The sequence below is a fragment of the Staurois parvus genome, unplaced genomic scaffold, assembly GCF_062004578.1.
Source record: "Staurois parvus isolate SC_StPar_1 unplaced genomic scaffold, SC_StPar_1.0 ptg000385l, whole genome shotgun sequence".
NCBI classification, from domain to species: domain Eukaryota; kingdom Metazoa; phylum Chordata; class Amphibia; order Anura; family Ranidae; genus Staurois; species Staurois parvus.
Genome location: NW_028318181.1, coordinates 1,834,462 through 1,850,779, shown reverse-complemented (window position 1 = coordinate 1,850,779; position 16,318 = coordinate 1,834,462). Strand labels below are relative to the sequence as shown.

General features: G+C 41.2%; 2 long non-coding RNA genes across 11 annotated transcripts in view; one reads left to right on the top strand and one right to left on the bottom strand.

Moving 5' to 3' along the window:
- Nucleotides 1-16,318, bottom strand: part of LOC149455897 (uncharacterized) — a 363,195-nt gene that overhangs the window by 122,481 nt on the left and 224,396 nt on the right. The window contains exon 5 of one of the 10 annotated variants that reach the window (XR_016314012.1): nt 5,890-6,048. The exons of the other annotated variants lie outside the window; for them this stretch is intronic. This is a non-coding gene — a long non-coding RNA (uncharacterized LOC149455897). Of the gene's footprint in view, nt 1-5,889; nt 6,049-16,318 lie in introns of those variants that run through there. 10 annotated transcript variants of the gene reach the window in all.
- Nucleotides 8,149-15,550, top strand: LOC149455899 (uncharacterized). The gene is made up of 2 exons (XR_016314021.1): nt 8,149-8,250; nt 15,065-15,550. It is a non-coding gene; the product is annotated as an uncharacterized LOC149455899 (long non-coding RNA).

Below are 16,318 nucleotides of genomic sequence, written 5' to 3'. Positions count from 1 at the left end.
GGATCCAGCATCATCATCTCATATATTTTCACTGCAATCTTGGTTTCTGCAGAATTAGTTATTTAACATTGTAAAAATACTGAATTAGTTAAAACTTCTCCTATAAAAGTGTTTTATAGTAATGTATGCAGTGAAAAGAAGTACCTTTATCAAAACTGGGGTTAATTTACTAAAGGCAGATATAATGGGCACTGCAAGTGCAGTTGCTCCAGAGCTTAGTAAATGAGGTACAGCATGACTTAGCAAAGACTACCCAATCACAAGCAAGGAAAATTTAAAAAAAAAAACTGCATTTTTGCTTTCACATGCTTGGATGATAGAAGTTTCCTCTCGTTTCAGAGCTTCCCCTCGGGTCTAGAGCAACTGCACTTGCAGGGCACAGTATATTTGCCTTTAGTAAATCAATCGCTTAAATCTCTATGGCCGCATAATAAAAAGAGTATGAATGTTCTTGAATATTCTTTGTCCACCAACCCCTCCCCACCCGTAATTACTGCCAAATACATTTTTATATGGTTCTTCCCTGCGTGTCCCAGGGCACGGGATTCCATTCAAATGAATGGGCTCTCGAGCCCGTGCAAAAGACAGCCCACAGGAACGTGGATTTGTGAACCAAGGGTAAGTGTCTGTGTATAAATAATCAGTTTGTTAGCTCTTATGTGGATGACCTGAGCAAGCTAGATACTGAGCCATGGGGATCAGAAAAGATCTGTTAAAAGACCTGCATAACAAGGTAATGGAATGTTATAAAGATGGAAAGGAAATAAAAAGAAGTCCAAAGCCTTGAATATGCCCCATCATCTTCTGGGACCTGTCACGTGCCACACAAGACTTCGGGGAGGGAGGACAACTACCGCTTACGATCGCCTAGGCAATCGCAGTGGAAGTGGGTACCTGTCAAATTCGGGTACCCATTCCACTGACCCCCCCCTCTCCCCAAAGGTGTCAATCCTTAATGGGAAGTGGGGGACCAATCTTTAAAGCGGAACTTCCCCTTAAGATGCTGGATCTTATATTTCTTTCTCTAAATTCATATTAAAGAGACAGACCTTATATGCTTACTGCCTTCATATCCAGCGGACTACACAATAGCAGCACTTTTTCGTGGATTGAAGTGCATTGCATCAAGTTAGGCAGAGCACTCATTGGCTGTAAAACACCTCAACACCTGAAAATGTTGGTCCTGCTGTATTTTATACTGCAGTGCACACTGAGGAGAAAGTGGGGGTAAAACAAGCCTCATCATTGGTGTTCATAGCAGTAATAGTAATTGCCCACATTGATGTCAATTGATAAAGTAATGTCCCCCTGCATTGCTGTCTGTGACTGCAATAATTACACCTATATTGGTGATCAGTATTGTGCTATTTAAACCCCCTTCATTGGTGGTCAGTGGCAGTTTTACTTAACTTGTTTCCTCCTTGTTCATTGTCATTCAATTTAGCCATTAGCCGCCCGGCCTATAGCCATTTGGCGGTCACAAAAATGCTGCAGCCTTCCGGGTGCACGCCATTTGGCGTGCTCCCGCACATGCGCAGTTCGCGCGGTTGCAGAGCCGCGCAGCGGTGCGATCTGTCACCGGCCGTGTGCCTCGGACACGGCCGATGACAGATCTGAGTACCGGCCCCCGTTGCCGGTACCATGTGACCTGCTGTGACCAATCACAGCAGGTCACATGACAGTTGTATACAATGGATGGCTTCATTCATGCCATCCATTGTATACTAGTGCCTAGCTGTGAATGGTCACAGCAGGTCACATGCACATGTCATGTGATTAGCTGTGGCCAAATCACAGCTAAGCACAAAAAAAAAAAACCTGAATGAATCGATTTCATTCAGGTAAATGCTTGCTTATAGCAAAGTAATTCTTTGCTATAAGCAAATTGTATAAAAAAAAAAAAAAAATCTGATCACTTCCCCAAAGTAGTACAATGTTACTTTGGTAACATTGTACTACTTTGGTCATAGTAAAATATGAAAAAAAAATCTTAAAAAAAAAAAAAAAAAATGTAATTAAAAATAATAAAAAAAAATAAAAAAAATATATATATATTTTTTTTTCATACTGTCACCAGTCAGTGTCCCTGTTCACCGCCATGTCAGTTATATGATGACGCTGTACTGCACTGGTGACAGTATGTAAAAAAAAAAAATAGTGAAAATAATTTTTTCATTTTTCAAAAAATTATGAAAATAAAATACAACTTCAAAAAACTCGCCATTCCTCTTATGAAGTACGTCGGACTGTCTACTCTGCAAAAAGGGGTCATTTGGGGGATATCTGTACTACTATGACATTCTTGGACCTCAAGAAATTAGATTGGCTGTCAGTACTTCAGGACTGATCAATTTTCAGATCTATACCGTAGTTTGTGAACGCTATAACTTTCCTACAAACTAAATAATACATCTTAATTTGGGTTATTTTCACCAAAGACATGTTGCAGAATACATCTCGGCCTAAATTTATGAAGAACAATTATTTATTTGTAAACTTTTATAACAGAAACAAAGAAAAACGTGGGTTTTTTTTCAAAATTTGTGGTCTTTTTTTGTTAATTTAGCAAAAAATAAAAACCCCAGCGGTGATTAAATACCACCAAAAGAAAGCTCTAGTTGTGTGAAGAAAATGATAACATTTTAGTTTGGGTACAATGTTGTATGACCGCGCAATTGTCATTCAAAGTGTGAGAGAGCGCTGAAAATGGCCTGGGCAGGAAGGTGTAAAATTGCCCGGCATTGAAATGGTTAAGAGGGCACTTCAATGCCCACCAATGTATGGAGGCACGTCATAGTGACTGTCAATTTGGTGTTCAGTGGTTAGGTGACCCCCTCACATTGGTTAGGCATGGTCAGTCGTCACAAAGCGGAAGATTGTCACAGGTTCCAACTGAGTTTTCAAACTGCCTTCTTCCCACCTGTATACAGCCCTGCCCTATCACTGATTCAGTGGGCAATGCGCTGACAATTGCAAGCTAGGGGTGGGAATAATGGTTGGGAAAGGGTGGGACCAGCAGGTACAGTTGGCACTAGGAATGTTGGTGGGCAGGCGGCAAGGCTAGTGGGCAACACTACGGTTGATACTGCTTAAACCCTCTAGTCTCCAACTGGTGATGGACCCAGCCCAAAACATGGCTGGCCTCACATAGGAACCGTGAAGGAGAACAACAAAAGAGAAGCGCACCAACCTTGCGCATTACCTCAGTAACCAAAAATTTATTGAATAAAAGAATGGTACTCACAAACAGCGAATAAAAACAAGCATGTAAGTCCTCAAGGGGACTTTAGAGGCAAGATGCCAATGCGAATCCCGTCAGCTCTGAGGAAGAAGGCACGTCCTTCGAAACGCGTCAGCTGTACTGAGTGGCTTCCTCCATGACGGGATTCGCATTGGCATCTTGCCTCTAAAGTCCCCTTGAGGACTTACATGCTTGTTTTTATTCGCTGTTTGTGAGTACCATTCTTTTATTCAATAAATTTTTGGTTACTGAGGTAATGCGCAAGGTTGGTGCGCTTCTCTTTTGTTGTTCTCCTTCACAGTTTAGTTTGGGCTTCCCCAGCCTTGATGTGGAGCTGCACGACCTTGTCTATTCCGGTGGTCCCTTCCTTTTTGGAGTTTGATTCCATCTACTTACCACCGGCCTGGGTCCCGGAGCGCAGGAGTTTTGCATTTGGCTCACATAGGAACCACCAGGCTGTGCATTGGGCACCAGGGATATTTACAATGTGAGGAATAGTATATGATCATGTAAGGCACTTAGTGCAGAAGATAAACCAGAAATTTTATGTTTTAAACGAAAAAGGCAGAAAACTTTACTGAACATGTATGCAATAAATAAATCTGTCCTGAATTTTAATTAAAAGCTTGCTGTGCTTTCTACTTCAGGAGATTTGTAATCAAAGGCGATACCGACAAAGGAGAAAGGCTGAACTGGTGAAGCTGCAGCAGACTCATTCTGCTCTGAACTCCAAGGCTCTGTTTTATGAAGAACAAGTAGACTATTACAAGAGTTACATCAAGACTTGCCTGGACAACCTGGCAAGCAAGGGCAAGTGAGTACCAAAGATATTCTTTCTGTGATTTGGGCGGGCTTGGTTTGACTTGTGTTTTCAACACAAATAGACTTATTTTTTTTAATTATATTTAAAAAGTGATGTTTAGTTACCAATATCAAGCAATCCGATTTTAGAATTGGTCACTTTCAGAACTTAGATGATTTGAAATTTGGTTGCTGCTGACTGCTTTTTTTTTTTTTGCTTTTTAAATATTAGATACTTTCTCCTTTTCTATAAAAAAAACACAGAATTGGGAAACATTCAGTTTATTTTTTTATTTCTTAAATTCAGAGTTTCCAAGAAACCAGGAGGGGTGAAAAAGAGCAAGAAGATATCTCTGAAATATACGGCAGCCCGGCTCCATGAGAAAGGTGTGCTACTGGAGATTGAGGATCTACAAGCAAACCAGTAAGTGTATACCAGCCTGAGTGACTTTATACATAAAACCGTGCCCTTCATTCAAAGATATTAGACTGCAAATGGAAGATGTGCACACGTACCCGAACTTCATGCTGACAAGCAATCTACTTGATGTTTTTTTTTATGGAAACTAGAATAAGTTAAATTGCAGAGGGCAGTCCATCCATGGGATAGACATGTGGCAGGGCAAAGATTTTGAAGTGGAATATCTGTGTTTTCAAGAGCCACTGAGGCACGTTCCATTGAAAAAAAAACAAAACAAACACTCTCTCCAACCCAGTTGGTGCACTAACGAAGTACTTTGAGCCCGGGTTCACACTGATGCAGTGCGGGATTTGCACTGGTTTGTGTGCAAATTCTACACCTCATCATATTCGCACCCCGTTCATACAAAACGCTGTGGGTGTGTATGGTAACAGCACCCCGAAATCGGTTTGCAAAACATGGTGAGATGTGCAGAATCAGATTGCATAGGTGTGAATACCCATGAAATCCAATTCTAGTGCGAACAAAAAAAAAGGGTCCTGCAGCTTGCCCAGGAATGCAGTGCGGTTTCTGTGTGAATCACATGTGATATACCACACCGCATAAGTGTGAGGGCTCAAGGGGAAAAGTAAAGGACCAGTCTGTCTTGAGTATGTTTTTCATCAATCACTATAATGTAACTTTTATGCAGTTAATGCAAAAATACTTTATTAGCCAAAAGGGTTTTTTTTAGCATTGCCTCTTCCAATAAAAAGCAGTTGTAAGAAAACTGTAGCTGTCTTTATTAGGCCAGCCTCTGTATTTGTCAGTCTTTTTTGAAGTCCCTTGTTCATCTATCATCTCCCTGCTGCTATGCTGTTGACTGTACCTTACCCTGCCCGACATTCCAAAATACACTGACTAAAAAGCATGCGGGAGGTATAAGTGAAAATAAGTATCATACATAAGACTGTTAGCAGTTTGATTTTGTACTATTGGGCAATTACTGAGTAGTTCCATTTCCTTATGCCCGGTCAAACCGGTGCGATTTCAGGTGCAATTTGTGAATTGAAATCGCATCTAATGAATGTGAATTTCAGTGTCTTAACATGTGCGATTTGCTACAGCGCGATTTCTAAAGTAGTTCTTGCATTACCTTTTCTTCAGTTTTGTTGCAATTTCACATACATAGAATATAATGGAAATCACACTGCAAATTGCAAGAAATTGCTGAAAATCTTTACAAGTAGCAATAAAGTCTTCAGAAATCAGACCTGAAATTACACACAAATCGCACGATTTTAAATTGCAGTGGTGTGATTAGAAAGTATTCAGACTCTCATTTACTTTTCTCAATTTTGTCATGTTGCAACCTGATACTACAGTTTAAATAATTTTTTTCATTAATCTACACTCAGTACCCCATAATAACAAAATGAAAACAGGATTTTAGAAATGTCTGTGAATTTATTAAAAATAAAAAACTGAAATATCACATTGGCATAAGTATTCAGACCCTTTGCAGCAACACTTGAAATTTAGCTCAGGTGCCTCCCATTTCTCTTGATCATTGCTGAGATGTTTCTACACCTTGATTGGAGTCCACCTGTGGTAAGATGAATTGATTAGATGTGATTTGGAAAGGCACACACCTCTCTATAATGCAGGCCATAGACGGGTCGAAAATCGGCCGATTTTTCAGCCAAAAAAAAAAAAAAAAATCAGCCGATTTTCACACCGTTAGTGGGTTAATTGGTCGGCCATTTTTCGGGGTTTTGGCACTTTTTTTATCGGTAAAGTTAGGAAAAAATCAGCCGATTTTCCCGGCAATGATGGGCAAATCGGCCGATTGTTTTACCAATAAAAAATCTGCACATGAGCCGTGACCTGCAAGAAGAAGAAAAAATAAGAAAAAGAAGAATTCCAGTCCGCTATTATATTTTATATGAAAAGTATTGCGGTTGCAACAATGTATCTATTTGTATCCGAATAAAAACCAGCTGTATCCGAAATGGATACATTGTTGCAACCGCAATATGTTTTCATGTCAAATATAATAGCTGTGCTCTCTGCAAGGAACAGAAGTAATTAAATGCCGGCCGTAGACGGGACGAAAATCAGCCGATTTCTTTATTTTTTACCATTGGTGGTAACGGCGGCCTATTGAACGACCGATTTTTCGTTTTTTTAAAAATGGCCGGTTTTCGACCCGTCTATGGCGTGCATAAGGCGGGTGGTGCGGCTGCGGATCCGCACGAAAATCCGTGCGGCCGTACCACCCGCACTGAGGAATGCGGACCCGGGGGCTGGTGCCATTAGTTCTAATGGCACGCTGCCCGCACTGGAAGACGCAGCCGTAATGCGAACCGAGGCTCCCATGCGGGCTGTGTATTCAGAAGAAGTGCAGGGACTTCCCTGCGTGTCACAGGAGTCCATTCAAATGAATTGGCTCTTGTGCCCGTGCAAAACGAAGCCCGCACGGCTGCATATATGTGAACCGGGGGTAAAAGGCCTCACAGTTTACAATGCATACTGTATCAGAAAAAAAAGCCATGATTCAAAGAAACGGTCTGTAGAGCTCCGGGATAGGATTATTGCAAGGCACAGATCTGGGGAAGGCGATAAATCATTTCTGCTGCGCTGAAGGTTGCCAAGAGCACAGAGGCCTCCATAATTCTGAATTGAAAGAAGTTTGGCACAGCCAGGACTCTTCAATGATCTGGTTGCCCGGCCAAACTGAGCAATCGGGGAAGAAGGACTTCTGTAAGAGAGGTGACCAAGAACCTGATGGTCACTCTGATTGCTCTCCAGAGATCCCATTACTGCAGCCTTCCACTGATCTGGGCTTTATGGCAGAGTGTCTAGACGGAAGCCCCTTCTTCCACACTAAAATTACACTTCATTACTCTGTTAACTAGGGTCCTGTTTCTCTCTTGTTTACACACCTAGCCCATTCTGCTAGTGTTGTCTTGTGTATCTACCCACTGGATTTCAGCCATTTGTGTTATGAGAGGATTGCCCTGTGTACCTCCCTTCCCTTGAGCAATTCCCTTCCCCTTTAACCCACAGCTGCTTCCCCTCTGGGTGCTGGGATTGCATCACTTCTCAAGCCTGTCTTTTGCTCACCTTCCTTCTTGTATTTCACCAGATCAACAAAATGTTTCCTAATAAGCATAAGTTAGTATACATTTCACCTTTTACATTAAAAATTAAGTTTACTCTCCTGAGATAACAAGACAGGGAAGCAGAAATTCCAGATTTTGTGTAATGCAAGCCACACACAGGTCGAATTCTGTAAGAATTTTCTATCGAAAATTGGAACGAAGAATTTTCATTCGAATTTCGCACCATTAGTTTCTAATCATTGATGGAAGAATCATGCGAGAAACTTAATCGAAAAAGAAGTAAGCATGAGCTGTGGCCTGGAAAGAAAAGAAGATTCCCAGCCACGAAAATTCTTTTCTTTAGCAACTTGAGGTGAAATTGAAGCCTTGGTTGGTCAAATTTCAAAATCACTGGTGGCACCATTGGATTACAAAATGCACAAAATTTCCGATTTTCTAAAGAAGGTGCAGAATTTCATTGCTGGTTTCAGTGTTGAAGATGAATTTCTTTTTTTTTTATCTCATGCTGTATATATGTGTTGCAACACTGTCTGTCTGACACACCCCTCACACTTGTCATCTGTTGTCTATGCAGATTTAAAAATGTGATCTTTGAAATATCTCCTATGGAAGAAGTTGGTGATTTTGAAGTGAAAGCCAAGTTCATGGGTGTTCAAATGGAAACATATATGTTGCATTATCAGGTAATCTCATTGGAGTTTTGTTAACCCATTATCTGTACTATTTGCTCATGGTCTGCCAAAAAATGAAAGACTGCACATTTCCAATATAGCAGAGAGATGTCTAGGTTATTATAACTCTGAAGTTACGATTCATGTGCTTACTGAAAAATTAAACCAGACTTAATTGCTTTTTTTTCTTTTTTAAATTAAGTCGCAATACTACTATATAACTTTTATAAAGATAAATTATGATTTATAGAAAGGGGAAGGGACACTTTTCATGCCTTTACTATTTATTACTGCATGCCTGTATGTGTGTAGAGGTAAGAAAGATCATTCATTTGATATGGGCTGCCAAAGCACCATAGCAGACCTTTGTAATGCACATGCAACGGTTTTTTTTTTTTTAATTTGCAGCACACCACAGGACCCTAATAACATTTGTGCACTGTAGCGCCTAAAATGTAGGTCTTTTATGCATTGGGAATGTGCATTTCAAATTTAAAATGTGTTTTACCGCAAAGCAAAGATGTGAATCTTTGAAAGTGTTTTTTTTTCTCCTCACAAGAATGACCATTGAAGTGTTTGTGTAGGGGTAGTGTGAAAATACAGTCATGGCCGAAATTGTTGGCACCCTTGATATTTCTCCAGGAAATCATGTATTTCTCACGAAACGTATTGCATTAACACATGTTTTGCTATACACATGTTTATTCCCTTTGTGTGTATTGGGACAAAACAAAAAAAGGGAGGAAAGAAAGCAAATTCGACATAATGTCACACAAACCTCCAAAAATGGGCTGGACAAAAGTATTGGCACCCTTTCACAACTGCGGATAAATAAGAATGTTACAAGCATGTGATGCTCCTGTAAACTCACCTGGGGCAAGTAACAGGTGTGGGCAATATAGAAATCACACCTGAAAGCAGATAAAAAGGAGAGACGTTCACTTAACCTTTGCATTGTGTGTCTGTCTGTGCCACACTAAGCATGGACAACAGAAAGAGGAGACGAGAACTGTCTGAGGACCTGAGAACCAAAATTGTGGCAAAATATCAACAATCTCAAGGTTACAAGTCCATCTCCAGAGAACTAGATTTGCCTTTGTCCACAGTGCGCAACATTATCAAGAAGTTTGTAACCCATGGCACTGTAGCTAATCTCCCTGGTCGTGGACGGATGAGGAAAATTGATGAAAGATTGCAACGCAGAATAGTCCGGATGGTGGATAAGCAGCCCCAAACATGTTCCAAAGACATTCAAGCTGTCCTGCAGGCTCAGGGAGCATCAGTGTCAGCGCGAACTATCCGTCGACATTTAAATGAAATGAAACGCTATGGCAGGAGACCCAGGAGGACCCCACTGCTGACACAGAGACATAAAAAAGCAAGACTACAGTTTGCCAAAATGTACTTGAGTAAGCCAAAAGCCTTCTGGGAAAACGTCTTGTGGACAGATGAGACCAAGATAGAGCTTTTCGGTAAAGCACATCATTCTACTGTTTACCGAAAACGGAATGAGGCCTACAAAGAACAAAACACAGTACCTACGGTAAAATATGGTGGAGGTTCAATGATGTTTTGGGGTTGTTTTGCTGCCTCTGGCACTGGGTGCCTTGACTGTGTGCAAGGCATCATGAAATCTGAGGATTACCAAAGGATTTTGGGTCGCACTGTAGGGCCCAGTGTCAGAAAGCTGGGTTTGCGTCCAAGATCCTGGGTCTTCCAGCAGGACAATGACCCCAAACATACGTCAAAAAGCACTCAGAAATGGATGGCAAAGAAGCGCTGGAGAGTTCTGAAGTGGCCAGCAATGAGCCCAGATCTAAATCCCATTGAACACCTGTGGAGAGATCTTAAAATTGCTGTTGGGAAAAGGTGTCCTTCCAATAAGAGAGACCTGGAGCTGTTTGCAAAGGAAGAGTGGTCCAAAATTCCGGGTGAGAGGTGTCAGAAGCTTATTGATGGTTATAGGAAGCGACTGATTTCAGTTATGTTTTCCAAAGGGTGTGCAACCAAATATTAAGTTAAGGGTGCCAATACTTTTGTCCAGCCCATTTTTGGGGTTTTGTGTGACATTATGTCATATTTGCTTTTCTGCCTCTGTTTTATATTTGTTCCAATACATACAAAGGGAATAAACATGTGTATAGCAAAACATGTGTTAATGCAATACCTTTTTTGTGTGAAATACTTGATTTTCAGGAAAAAAATCAAGGGTGCCAACAATTTCGGCCATGACTGTATATATTATTTTCTTAAAGTGATTTTAAAGATAAGTTTCTCTATTTTATTTTTAAATCAAAAAACTTGTTATACTTACCTGCTCTGTGCAATGCCTTTGCACAGAGTAGCCCCAACCATCCTCTTCTCAGGTCCCCCGCCGACGCTCCTGGTCCCTCTCTCCTGCCAAGTGCCTGCATGACAGCAGTGAGAGCCGAAGGCTTCCAATGCTTTCTCAGGTGTAGGGAAATATCGGCTGAAGCCTATGCTTCTTTCATCTACTTCTGCCCCCAGGCCCACTTAGGCAGTCCACAAACTCTATTTAAAAAGTTTCAGTATGAAGATGCAGCAAGCACTTTGGGGGGGGGGGGTTGATTGTGAACCCCAGGGGTCCTTGGGTAGTTTGTGTCTCAGGAATTCAGGTTCAGAGAATGCCTCTTTCTACTCACAGGCTAATCCTTTTTTCCTGTGGCACCCCCTTCCCCTATATGGTTTTGCTCACTGGAGAGCCACTATTCCTGGGGCTACTGTCTTGCCCTTCAAAACAGTTTGGGCATCATCTGCTGCCACGTCTTCAACAAGAAGGAGTAGGGAGTCCTTTCTGCGTGAAGGAAAATAGTCTGGTTCTTTCACTGCAGCAGGTATCCTCTGAAAAGAACAGAGTATATCCTGATGACTTTGTGAGACCTGTGCACCTGCAGATAGGTCCCCTTCCTTTGACTGATCATCAGCTTCTTAAGAAAGGTTCTTCAGATGCTTTGTTTTGTTCTGCCCTCAATGTATTGCTTTTAGCTGTACTACAAAGATATCTGTCCCTTGCTCCATGATGTCTGATACTTCTCTAGATCTGAAGGATCGGGGGCTTTCCTTTTTTTTTTTTTTTTTTCTCCTCCATATCTTTATTTAACAATAAAACAGAGTACAGAGATCATACACAACAATGGTAAAAAGAAAAGTATACAGGGATTTCCGTGTACAACATCATAATTATAATGTCCATAATACAAATAGTAGACTTTGTAAAACACAGCAAATAAAATTATGAGCTTATTTAATCCCCCGGCTCAGCAGAAAAATAAAACATGGCACCTGCCCCGGTCTATAACTGGCTTATGAAGCAAGGACTAAGTGAACCGGGCAACGCATATCCGTAATAAAGGAAAAATGGTTCAAAAATCAACTCGCCAGCCAGCTTGCTCAGCAGAGCTGTACAGACTGAAGAGAGGAAATCCGATACCATATGTGCCATGTTACACGTGGCTCTCTGCACTCATTAACATTTTTAAAAATGGGTGGGGGTAAACTCACCTGAACAGCGTGGGAAAGGATACAATAGCGTGGGAAAGGATAGATGCCGTGCTCTTACTTTCGGGTCCCATAAGACAAGTTGTGTTCTGCTAACATTACAGGGTTTAGATCCAAGTTTAGTAGGGCTGAATAATCAGAGCAGACATTTTTTTCAAACATGTATCTCTTGTGCTCTCTGTTGCAACCAAGTCTTCCATTTCATTGATTTCCCTGATTTTTGCTAGCCATACAACATTCAAGGAGGCATACCATTGTTTCCTTGGGAGCTTTCATAGATCCAGCGCTTGAGGTCAGGGATAGACAAGGCAGTTTCTCAACAGGATCCTCTGAAATGTAACAACAGCACCTGTGCATGCCAGGGAGCATGTATGAGCGCCAGTGGTCCCCTTCTCACCAGTATATGGGGCTATGCTTTCGATTCCATTTCCTGCCTACCCTTGTGGGGGGTGCCTTCTCTTCAGTCAAACCCTTGAGTCACATTGACTTTGTGGAATCTATCCCTTGGATTCTCTGGTCTCACTCTTTTTCACACCCGATGGCTGTTTGTTTTTGCTGCTCAAGTTTTCCCTGGTAAGTGTCACATAGCCAGTTTGGTTGTCTAGCCAGACCTCCTCTTTAATGCTTGACTTTGTGTCGTTTTGATTCTAGACAGCTTAGTCCTTCCCATGAAGATTGGCTAGTCTTTCTCACCTGGACCTGGTTTGTCCTAATTACTTCTTGGGACTTTTTCCTTCCAGGGTTTGTCCCCATTTTCTGTTGATCACATCCAGTTGTGTTTTTATTTTCTTTTGTTACTATAGTTGTTCCATCTGTTTTAGTGGGTAGTGGTTGATCAGCTTTTAGATCCATGTTTAGCATTCCTTTCTGTTTGGTGCAACTCTCTGGCAGTGATCTCCAAACTGTGGCCCTTTGCTTGCCTTTATCTGGCCCTTGGGGCACTATTCCACCAACTGAAACCAATGATGGAGCACCATTCCCCCTACTGACACCATCAATGGGGCACTGTTCTTTTTGTTATCAACAATGTGGCACTATTCCTCCTATTAACCACTTGTCCTCCAGAGGATTTACCCCACTTAATGACCAGGCCTCTTTTTGCTACTCGGCGCTGCACTAATTCAACTGATAATTGCGCGGTCATGCAATGCTGCACCCAAACAAAATTTACGTCCTATTTTTCACACAAATAGAGCTTTCTTTCGGTGGTATTTGATCACCTGTGCGCTTTTTATCTTTCACGCTATAAACAAAAAAAGACCAACAATTTTGAAGAAAAACTATATTTTTTACTTTCAGCTATAAAAAATATATAGTAAACTCAAAGTTAGTTATAAATTTAAGCCAAAATGTATTCTTCTACATGTTTTTGGTAAAAAAAAATCCCAATGAGTGTATATTGATTGCTTTGTGTGAAAGTTATAGCGTCTACAAACTATGGTATAGATACTGCAATTTACGCCATTTTTTTGCTATACAGCGCTGCGCTAGTTTAACGGACAATTGTGCGGTCATGCAATCGATACATAAATGAAATTTATGTCCTTTTTTTCACACAAATAGAGCTTTCTTTCGGTGGTATTTGATCGCCTGTGCGGGTTTTTATTTTTTGCGCTATAAAAAAAAAAAAGCTGACAATTTTGAGAAAAAAAACAATATTCTGGACTTCTTGCTATAAAACATATCCAGTAAAAAAAATTTCAAAATCAAATTTCGGCCAAAATGTATTCTGCGACATGTCTTTGCTAAAAAAAACCCCAAAAAACCCCAATACGTGTAAATTAATTGGTTTACGTGAAAGTTATAGCGTTTACAAATGGCGGTAAAGATACCAGGATATTTAATTTTTTTTTATACTAATAACGGCGATCAGCGACTTATGGCGGGACTGCGGCGGACATTCTGACACGGGGGGGGGGGGGGACGGGACTGACTTGGGGTCACGGACATCCCCAGTGACACCAAAACAGTGATCAGTGCAAAAAAAAAAAAAAAAAAAATGACGCTGTACTAATGGCACTGGGGAGGAAGGGGTTAACTTTATTTACTGAAAGGGTTAACTGTGTGAGGGGAGTGTTTTACTAGGGGGCAGGGGTGTGTACTGCACAGGGGACAGCTGATCGGGAGAGATAAACTCTTCTTTCCAGCTCAGCATGTCAGGAGCTGACAGGGAACTGACAGAAAGCAGAGTTACTGCAGCCCTGCTCTCTGTCAGTGATTGCCGCTAATCGGCGGGACACAGCCGGTAACTGACACCCGTGGCCGTGATCGGCGGGACAGGTAGGGCGGTGGCGCGCCCCCTACCTGTTTTGCAAACACGTTTTAAAACGTGGTTTTGCCCAGCCATGCCGCCCTGCCAACGTATTTCTACAGTGGCTGGGCGGCATGTGGTTAAAGCCAATGATAGGGCACTGTTGCCAGGGCATTTTCTACTCCCACTGGCCACAGTCCAGCACCCCTAAAGGCGGAAGGACAGCAACCTGGCCCTTTGCTTAAAAAGTTTGGAGACCCCTGGTCTTGAGCATCAGGCTGATTCTGTGTCCTTCCTTGGTTGTCTGGCAGGTTACTCTATCGGGTAAGAGGCTTAGCCTAATCAAGTGTCAGATGTTGGTCCTTCAAGCATCTCTTCCCCAGTCCTGTTGGGCTTGTTAGAGGTTGTTCCTCTGTAGCACACCACATTTGGGTGTCCCAGCAGCATCTAAATTGTGTGTCTCTCAATGGGCAAGAAAAGAAGTAGGAATGCAGAGTATCTAGCAGCCAATTGAGGGACACAGGTCCTACCATTCTGTGTTAATGTTCAGGTACTGCTTGCTACCATCTGAGGCATGCTTTTGTAGATGAAGGGTTATCATGAGGTTGGTTTACAATTTGTTGGTTTTCCAATGTTTAATCTTCCTGCGGATAATAGTAGAACCTGACAGCATCTGAATTTCTGTGTTCATCAATCAATTCCAAGAAATAGATTTTAGCAGTTTGCAAAAAGATCATATTAACAAGAGAAGAGAACAGAAATGTAGAACTGAAGGTTTTTTTTTTTTATATATATATAGTTTGCAGAGATTTCCACACCATTCTACCAGTGGGCTCAACTATTGCTAGTTTTGTTACTGACAATGATACCCTGTAACATAGCTCAATGAATGTGCCAGTATGTGTCCAGATCATCCATGTAAAGGTCTGCGTGTGTATCCTAAATTTGTATGAAAACAAGACATGTATTATGTGTTCTCCAATCAACTTTGCAGATTGAATGCAGGCTTTTATACCAAGTGTTCACCTTCCTGATTTTCCCCATTTGCACTTTCAGGACCTTCTCCAGCTGCAGTATGAGGGTGTTGCGGTTATGAAGATGATTGACCGAGCAAAGGTCAATGTAAACCTTCTCATCTTCCTTCTAAACAAGAAGTTCTATGGAAAGTAAAGTCAGAAGAGCCTTCAGAGCTGGTGGCGCTAGTGGAAGAGGCACCACATTGCCTTCCTGTCATCAATAAAGACACAATGGCTGCAAAACTGCGCAAAATGCTTTTGTACACATTAGGAGCTGTATGCCTACACTCTGCCAGGACTGTATTTTACTCTGTGATGCCATCTGTGGTGACTACAGTGTTAATGAAAATTTCTCTTGGAGGTAACTTAGAATAGAAGAGGACTGTTCTAGCAGAGTCGCAATAACTGCATATTTAGATACATATTATAAAATGTATTGTTTAATGTAGTTTACAGTGATTGTTCTAGTATCTTCCAGGATCACTATTTGTTGACTGTTTTTAAACATGGAATTGTATGATCCATATTGAATAGTGTAGGCACTTTTTTGCTTTATGGGCTGTGATGTTCTAGGCACAGATATTTTTATACCTAAGGTATCCATATACAGTAGCCTATTTATACATAATCCTTTTTTTTTCTGTTTAGCCTGTGCTCCCACTGTTCTCAAACGTCTAGTCATTGGCTACTGTTAAACATCAGCTTTTGCTTTTTCTGGTGTAGGCCAAATTGTCATGTAAAATCAGTTGTCAAAACTCTTAGCCAGACGATGGTTTATTTTATTCATGTTCCTTTTCAACACAATGATGATGATTGCACTATTCCTTGTAATGGAATATATCCAGTTCTAAGGATTTCCTTTGGCTACCTGTACCTCATATACTAATTTGTGTTCTATGAAAGTGTTGCCAAACTGGAATGTAACTCCAGGCAATGTTCTTTCTGAAAGCTGAACTGGTGCATGTTTTCATTTTGGTTTACCTTCAATGCATTCCTTACTTTCTTGCCCCCTACCCACAAATGCAAAAAAAAAAAATGGAATTTTGTGCAGAGTGGCCACCTTGGAGTAGTAAAACTGCTATAGGGTGGCTGGGAAGTGGTTATTCCTTTTTTTTTTTTTTTTTTTTAAATACACCACTTAGAATTCTCATTTTACCCTACAATGAAAGGTGCAATTAGGTTGGTTAAACCCCAGTGTGGTTGTATGAGTGCATGTAACTACAAACGTGGTTGTAAGCTCAGCTGGAACAGCGGTTAACTAGGTGGCAAGCCACTGATCTGCGGTGCCTTGAAA